General features: G+C 34.4%; 1 protein-coding gene across 5 annotated transcripts in view; it reads left to right on the top strand.

Annotated features, from left to right (window-relative positions):
- Positions 1-7,605: 7,605 nt before the first annotated feature.
- Positions 7,606-7,926, top strand: part of GRM1 (glutamate metabotropic receptor 1) — a 336,860-nt gene continuing 336,539 nt past the window's right edge. For 4 of the 5 annotated variants that reach the window (XM_019744493.3, XM_019744495.3, XM_019744498.3 and 1 more), the window contains exon 1: positions 7,606-7,754. The gene's annotated coding sequence lies outside the window, so the exon portion shown is untranslated. Of the gene's footprint in view, positions 7,791-7,926 lie in introns of all 5 variants that reach the window. The other variant, XM_019744494.3, reaches the window with a different exon arrangement.

The raw sequence follows: 7,926 nt of genomic DNA, 5'->3' as shown, positions 1-7,926 counted from the left end.
GTAGTGTTATACTGTATGAGGACACTACAATTTGTTTATCCATTTTCTTGTTGATGGATATTTGAGTTGTTTTCAGCTGTCTATCATGAATAAAGCTTCCATGAGTACTCTTATAAAAGTCTTTTTGTAGACATATGGTTTTATTTCTTTTGGTTATATATGTAGGAGTTAAGTTGCTCAATCGTAGGACAGGTGTATATTTAAATTTACAAGAAATTATCAAACATGTTTTCTAAATTTATTGGATCATTTAACACTTTCTTCAGCAGTTTATGGTATTTCTGTTTGATACATGTCCTTATCACCATTTACTGATTTCAGTCTTTATAATTTTTTATCATACGTGTGTGAGGTGGTATCTTACTGGGGTTTTAATTTGTATTTCCCTGATAGCTCATTAGTTATGCTTGGCACTTTTTCACATATTTACTGACCATTTGTGTATATTTTTTTGTTTGAAGTATTTCTTCAAGCCTTTTGCTCATTTAAAAAAATTTAGGTTGTTCGTCATTCTATTGTAGATTTGTGGGAGTTCCGCAGTAGTCTAGATTTAAGACCTTTGTCATATCATTTCTATGTCTATATCCATCACATTTTTCCTCTGTTACTTGCATTTTCATTTTCTTAGTGAGGTCTTTTGAGGAACAGAGGTTTCTAATTTTGATGAGATCCAATTTATCAATTGTTTTTTATGGTTAGTGCATTTTGTGTCCTAAAATTTCTTTTCATACCTCAAGATTACAAAGATACTCTTCTCTGTTTTCTGCCCCAAACTTTATAGTCCAACACCTTTTAAACTATTCCCCTTGCTTCTCATATTGCTCAGATCCACAATTGCTCTTCAATTTAGTCACTTTTCTAAATTTTAAATGTAATGTTGCTACTTATGCTTCCCTCAAGAATTTTAGCCTTCTTAGTGTTATGTGATGCCATCTCTCCAACCCCCTTAACATGGTTTATGAAGCCGTTCATCATGTCTTTCTCTCTCAAAAAACCTGTCTACTCTTACCTCCTATTCCCACCCCACCCCACTCCACCCCACCCCACTACACTCCACCCCACAGTTCTCTGCATTAGCTTTCCAAACCATTTCTATTTCCCTTAAAGCACCACACTGTCTTTTGCTTCTGGACTATTCCTGTGTCTCTTCCTAGACCATCTTTTTGCCTACTCATTCCCTTCTTCACCTAAGCAACTGCTACTTGTCTCTTTGTCTTCATTTCAGTCACTTTCCATGGTGCCCTTCCCACATGGTCCCACCGTGCTTTCGGTTTTCTTCTCTCATGGTAATTTCCACATTATTATGCACTGGTTGTGTAGCAGCTGCATTTCTTACTAGAATGTTCCTGGAAGGCCAGGGCTGTATCTTGCTCACTATGACGTTTGGAGTACTCAACAGAGTTCTTATTACATAAAAGAGGTAATGGAAAATCATAGTCGGTGGATCAGGCAGGTGGAGATGACAGCCGTGACCTATATTACACTTTGATTCCTTGAATTCATCATAATTTATAGAAGATATTTGGTAACTCTTTGGTTTGTTTTCCATCTTAGTATAACATTTTAATACATTAACACCTTTACTGCAGGAATTGTGAGGAAAGAATATAGAAAAAAAAGAAATTATACTACCTTCTATAGCTAATAACTGTTAATATTTTGATGTAATTTCCTTCTAGTCTTTTTTAGCTGTATATGTGCTTTGCATGCTATTGAAAAATGAAACTTAAATCAAAGCACAGTTTTGCATGTTCATAACTATTTCTTAAATAACTACCAAAAATAAATCCATACAAAAGGTGACCAAAAAAAAAAAGATGATTAAAAAAATAGACAAATTTTTTTATATCCAAGTGATAGTTGTTCCCTTCCAAAAGCCAATAATTTTGCAGGTGCTCAAACTGTTTTGGAGATACTCTTCAGAATTGCCTTCAGAACCAAATAAATATAATTTCTATAGAATCACACCTTATTTTTAAGCCAAAGCATCCATTTATTCAACAAATATTTATTGAATATAGGTACTATTTTAGGTTCTGGAGATTCACACATTTCTTTATGTTATTTAAGAATTTTGGTGACAATTGTCCATGTACAGAAAATTAAATCTATGCTTAAAAGATGATTATTTGCTATGAATAATAACATTAAAAATAATGCCTTGCTCATATATATTATAGAACTTTCACAATAAAATATTCCAAAATATTTTTATTAATGTCAATATAGTTGGAATAAGTCATTATTTTGAAAGTGACCACAGCAATTAAGTGAGACCAGATAAAATACAAATTAAAAAAGAATCAGTAATATTATTTTACAGTAAATGTTATCTCATATGAAAGTGCCAAAGAGCCTTTTCCATGATTTTCTATCAAATGAGAAGCTTTCATGGATAAGTTGAATTTGAAATGAATTTTGAAAAAGGGCAAATATATATAAAAGAAATGAAAGATGGGTGATTTTTTAAAAATTTATTTTATTATTTTTTTTTTGCAGTGAGAGTTATGAGCTGAGGCATGGGAAAATGTAAGGCTTATTTGGTTAGAAAAGAATGAGTAGGAGAAAGGGATGAAACTGTATCAGTGGCCTTCAATTAATTAAAGGTCACATTAGAATCACCTAGGAAACTTTCAAAAATGTGCCTTCTCTATTTTGATAACAGGTTGGGCATATATAAATCAGAGTTCTCTTTCTCTGGTCAGCTCCTCACCTTCAACTTTCCCCACTCTAGAGAAGGGAAGGGATGGATATGAATAGTTACCATGTTTTGCTTGCTTGAACCCCTTCCCCAGTCAATGGACTTTGGGTACCAGGTTAAGGCATTTAAGCTTTATTTTATTGGAAACTGGGATGTAGCGTAGGTTTTGAACCATGGATTCAAAAGAATAAGGGCTGTGTTTTAGGTAGATCAATATTTTGGCTGTGTGCTGGATTGATAATAATTATGTTCTAGATTTTTTGTTACAGTGAGGCAGAAGTACAATACATTGCTATTTAGAACAGGAATAAGAATTTAATTTGTTGTGTAGGTGAAACCGAAGTAAGATAATCCTTTTCTAATGAAAGTTTTTATTGGCTCCAAAAATTTAGATACATTTCTTGCTTAATTGTTTAAAGGTTGACTGTGAGACTGCAAGTAGGTTACTGCCATTATTGGAACTGTTATAAAAGATGGATATTTTAAGCAAATAGAACAATCACCTGTAATGCTTATGCCCTCAGCATACGAAAGGCCCAAAGGAAAGGATTTCAAATTCATGTTCTTTCTTACTTATTTTGTGATAAGAGAGTATCAGTTCAAAGCTTAAGGAAAAATGAAAATAAGTATCACTTAGCTTATTTCATATGGTCGATTTTTATGAACTTAAGAATTTGGAATAAGGGTAGTGCAATGTGGCAGTGCCCCTAAGTTTTTCCCTAAGTTTAGGCAAGAAACTGATTCTTGGTGCCTCAATTTTCCCATCTATGGACTAGGATAATATATCTATTTTATACATCTCATATGATGATTCTGAGAATCTTTTCAAATGGTTTTTTTCAAATTATATAGCCCTAGCATTGGTTAACAGTCAGCTGCCATTTATGTATTATTTTCTTCTTACCTTTGTAAAATCTTTGTCTAAGTTTTATTTGCTATTAGTTAGCACAGAAATGAAAATGGTTTCTTAACATTAGGAACAGATTTATATAGTTTAAGTCCTATAAATATGTTTCTAAATGGTTTAATACTAACCAGGCAAGTTATTTCTACTTGAGAAAACAGTTGCAAAATAGTCTCCCTACATTATATAAAGAATAAATTAGAAACAGCTGTAAACTGCTTGGCTTTGATCTTCTTAAAGAAAGGCATTAAAATAAGATGATATTTTTATTGTTCAGGGAGAGTGCATTCATCCATTTATTCAACAAACATTTTAGCACCTATCATAAACCAGACATTGTTTTAAACACCGGGATACAGTGGGGAATAAATTAGACAGTAATTGTGGCATTCACTGTGCTTTCAGAATAATCGTGTTTGCCTTATTCTCCTCAATTATATTTTCACACTTTAAAAATAAACTCCTGGACAGTTGTGGCAGAAAAGTATGTGGCCAAACATATGTTTTCTAGTCCATTTGTATGAGTCCACAGAGCTATTGATGAACTCTAATTGCTTATGGAATCTGATTCTTTTGGTTCTATTTCTGCATATATAGTTATAGCCTAATTAACCAGACCAATAAAACAATTGAATATATATGTGTGTATATATAGGCTTGTTTAGTGTTTTAAAAAATATCTGGTTTACTTTGTTAATCAACCATGTTTTTAAAAAATATTTTAACTTTCTGAAAGGAAGAGGTTTTATTTTATAATCTGTGTTGCCTTTGGTTTAGAGCATAAAGTCTAATAAAGATATGGCCATGTCCCTCTGATTTAAGAAATGTAAATAGCCACATTGGATACATAAACTAAAAATTCTCACTGGGTCTTAAATTATTTTGCCAAACCCATGAATTAAATATAAGAATGTAAGAAATGTCATACTAGATTAAATTAATTGTACATAGAGAACAGTACTTTATGGAAAAGCATGGTATTCATATCCTACAACACTTATCTAACTTGAACATTAATTATATTCCCTTAGTAATACATTGCATATCAAGTTTTCCACAAACCAATTTTCTACAAAGACCTTCTTTGATCCCATTTCTATTTTCAGTCAGTAATACCTCTTCATTAATGAGTTTATTACCTCTTGTGCATACTTCACCTCCATATTTCAATGACCGTGTAAACTTTACTTTTCAAAATACCTTGTAGAGTACACTAAAATTTAGAATATGTGCTTAGCTTTACCATTTCTTTCTTCCTTTTTTTTTTCCCAAAAAATCTCATTCTCAATCATGTCTTACCTTTCTCATTTGAAGAGTATGCATTTTCAATTCATTTTCTGTGGAAAACTTAATATCCTTTTTTGCTCATTTATAATTCAGACCATTTACTCTATGATGTACTTTATGATGAAGAGCAATGATAATTGTGCACACATTTCTAAGGAGGGTGATCACAACTTTGTTTACAGGTAATCGTTTCATCACCATATAAGGATGATGATTATTTTGTTGTCCTTCTTGTTACAGCAGCACATTTAAATTATTGTCTTGAGATAATATGTTGGATATTCTTGCTTGAGCTCCACAATATTTTGTTTTAAATGGGTTTCCCAAACCAAAATACTCCTAATACTTTTTACCTTGCACAAATCACATATCGAATGTAATATACTAACTACCCTATCAGCACTGAATTCATATTGGCAGTACTTCTGAACTTTAACATTCTTTGAACTCTTATAGATTACTATATTAACCTATATTTGTTCATTTGTATGTAATTCATTCTTTTAGTAATTCTCTTCAATCCTACTAATAGAACTTTCCCTTAGATGTCTGTACATACATTGCATCCTGCCTGTCTTGGTAAAGTCTTAGTTTCCAGAAAGATACAGCATATTTGGATGATCTTGTCTTCTCCTTTCTCAATGCCTTCTTTTTACCTTAGTTTTGTCCTTGTGACTTCTAAGGTTTGGTCTTAAATAATTATCAATAATTTCTTTTAAATTAAAGTTTATGGGGGTGACAATGGTTAGTAAAGTTACATAGATTTCAAGTGTACAATTCTGTAATACGTCATCTATATATAACATTGTATGTTCACCACCCAGAGTCAGTTCTCCTTCCATCACCACATAGTTGATCCTGTTTACCCTCATTTACCCCCCCCCCTACCCACTGGTAACCGCTTTACTATTGTCAATGTCTATGAGTTTTTTTTCTTTATTTGTTTGTCTTGTTCCTTTGTTGCTTTGTTTTATATCCCACATATCAGTGAAATCATATGGTACTTGACTTTTTCTGTCTGACTTTCAAACTGACACATTTGAAATACATTTTTCTTTAACACTTGTAATATATAATCGATGCATATGCATAAATCTTATGATTCCCAAGTTCTTCCTCTTTAAAATGATTTGTTTCAGCCAGCCAGAATGTGTCATTTTTACTTGGAGTAAAAATCTGCACATTTAGTTATTCCTTCAGTAGTAGAATCCTTTCTAAATGATGTCAATGTGGTTTATTAAAAAGATCCAGCTTTGAGGAGCACGTATGGACGCTGAATGTGGACTTCAGAGACGTTACTTTCTCTACTCCTGCAGATCATATTTAATGGTCTACACATGCACAGAAATCTTTGTACATTCACTATATCTATGAAATATTCAGAAAAATCATGGTTAGGGCTTATCTTACTGGATTAGCATTATCCAAAATGGAAGTGAAATGGCTCATAATGGAAGTGAGATACTCCCGGGCACTGTGGACTGAACACCTGTGGCTTGCTCTTAGAGCTGACGTCTTCCTTCCAGTACAAGCAGAGAACCATTTTACCCTTATCGTGAAAACAAGAAGTTATCTTCCATTTTCCTTGAGTAACTATATGGTGACTTCTAGAACTGAGATGTTTTAGGACAAAAGGGTGTGTACCTAGTTCAGTACATTATTTACAAAAAAAGAAAAAAAAATCCTATCCGGTTTTTGTTGTCTTAAAAAAAAAAATCCAGAAAAATCTGACATTGGAAAAAAAAAAAAAAAAGATCAGAACCAGAATGAGAATTAGCTTCTGTTCTTGACTGGAAGCATTATTTCTTTTCTTAAGTTTCAAGAAACATCCTAAAGATTAGTTAAAACTGTCTCATGTGTTTTGTCCCCTCCGGCCTGACATGGTATCATTCCACAGGATAATGATAACAGGAACAAGGTGATTATAAAGGGACTCACATAAGCTGATCTCTGTTCTCTACAGATGACACAAATAGAAAGCTTTGAGCAAGAGTGGAAAGGCACACCGTCACTTGTACTTCCTCTCCGAAGCTGGGACACAGTCTGCTCAGCCAACATGTTCCCAGAGGAACGTGATTTAACTTGCACTTTTCACACAGTACGAAGCAACACTGTAGACCTGTCGGGAGGCTGATGACAGCCTGGGAGGAATATGGATAAGTGCTTTTCACTTCAATGTCTTCATGTGGCCTGACTTTCATTCTCAATTTAGTTACATCTTGACCTGGAAAGTGAAGCCATGGTTTGCTTCTCTTCATTTGACTTACCTTGATCATGATGTGAATACCCCACCTTCCCTTACTTCCATCCATATAGTCTCTTCCTCTTTTCCCTTGCAACCTACTAATAGAGCCTTTCTTTAAGATGTCTACATATGTATTTTATTTGCTGTTTCCCTCAGAAGGAGCTTTACTTCCGGGGAGAGAAAATGTATTTGGCTCCTTGAAACACATACAAGGAATATCCACCTAAAACAGCCTAATCGGTTCCCCATTCCTTTCATCAGATATGACTATGTGTCTGGCAGCTTGTTTAAGAACCCTGTTGTAGTAAAGCATTACTATGTCCTACTCTTCCCTAGCTTTTCTTCCCTCCCCTCTCCATTAAACGACTGATTTTTATGCATGAGATTATAGACAAGCATTTGGTGACCTGTTTTTTTTTTTTTTTTTTTTTTTTTTTTTTTCCCGCTCCCCCTCCCTCTTTTTTCCTTGCGGTAAAATAGTGCTGAAGAAAGAGGGCACTAGTGTACAGCCCAGATCGCATCCTTGCACCGGCTGGATTAGAGCTGAGGCGTCTGCGAACCGCGCGTGCCCACGGTCCTCTGGCCCAGGAACCATAGCACTGTCTACCGGGACTCAGGTATGTCTCAAGTCCAAATTCTCCAAGCAGACCCAGGTGAGCAGACACCTCCAGGCGGTGAAACCCACCCCCAGTTACAGACAGTCCCAATTTATGGGATTTTCCTCCTGGGGCACCCCCGCTTATTCATTGCTTTTAGTCCTGCACCCCGCGAAGCGTCGGGACCCATGAA

This window comes from Rhinolophus sinicus, chromosome 2, assembly GCF_057876585.1.
Source record: "Rhinolophus sinicus isolate RSI-liver-muscle chromosome 2, RSI-T2T, whole genome shotgun sequence".
Lineage (NCBI taxonomy): Eukaryota > Metazoa > Chordata > Mammalia > Chiroptera > Rhinolophidae > Rhinolophus > Rhinolophus sinicus.
This window is presented reverse-complemented; position numbering and strand designations above follow the sequence as displayed.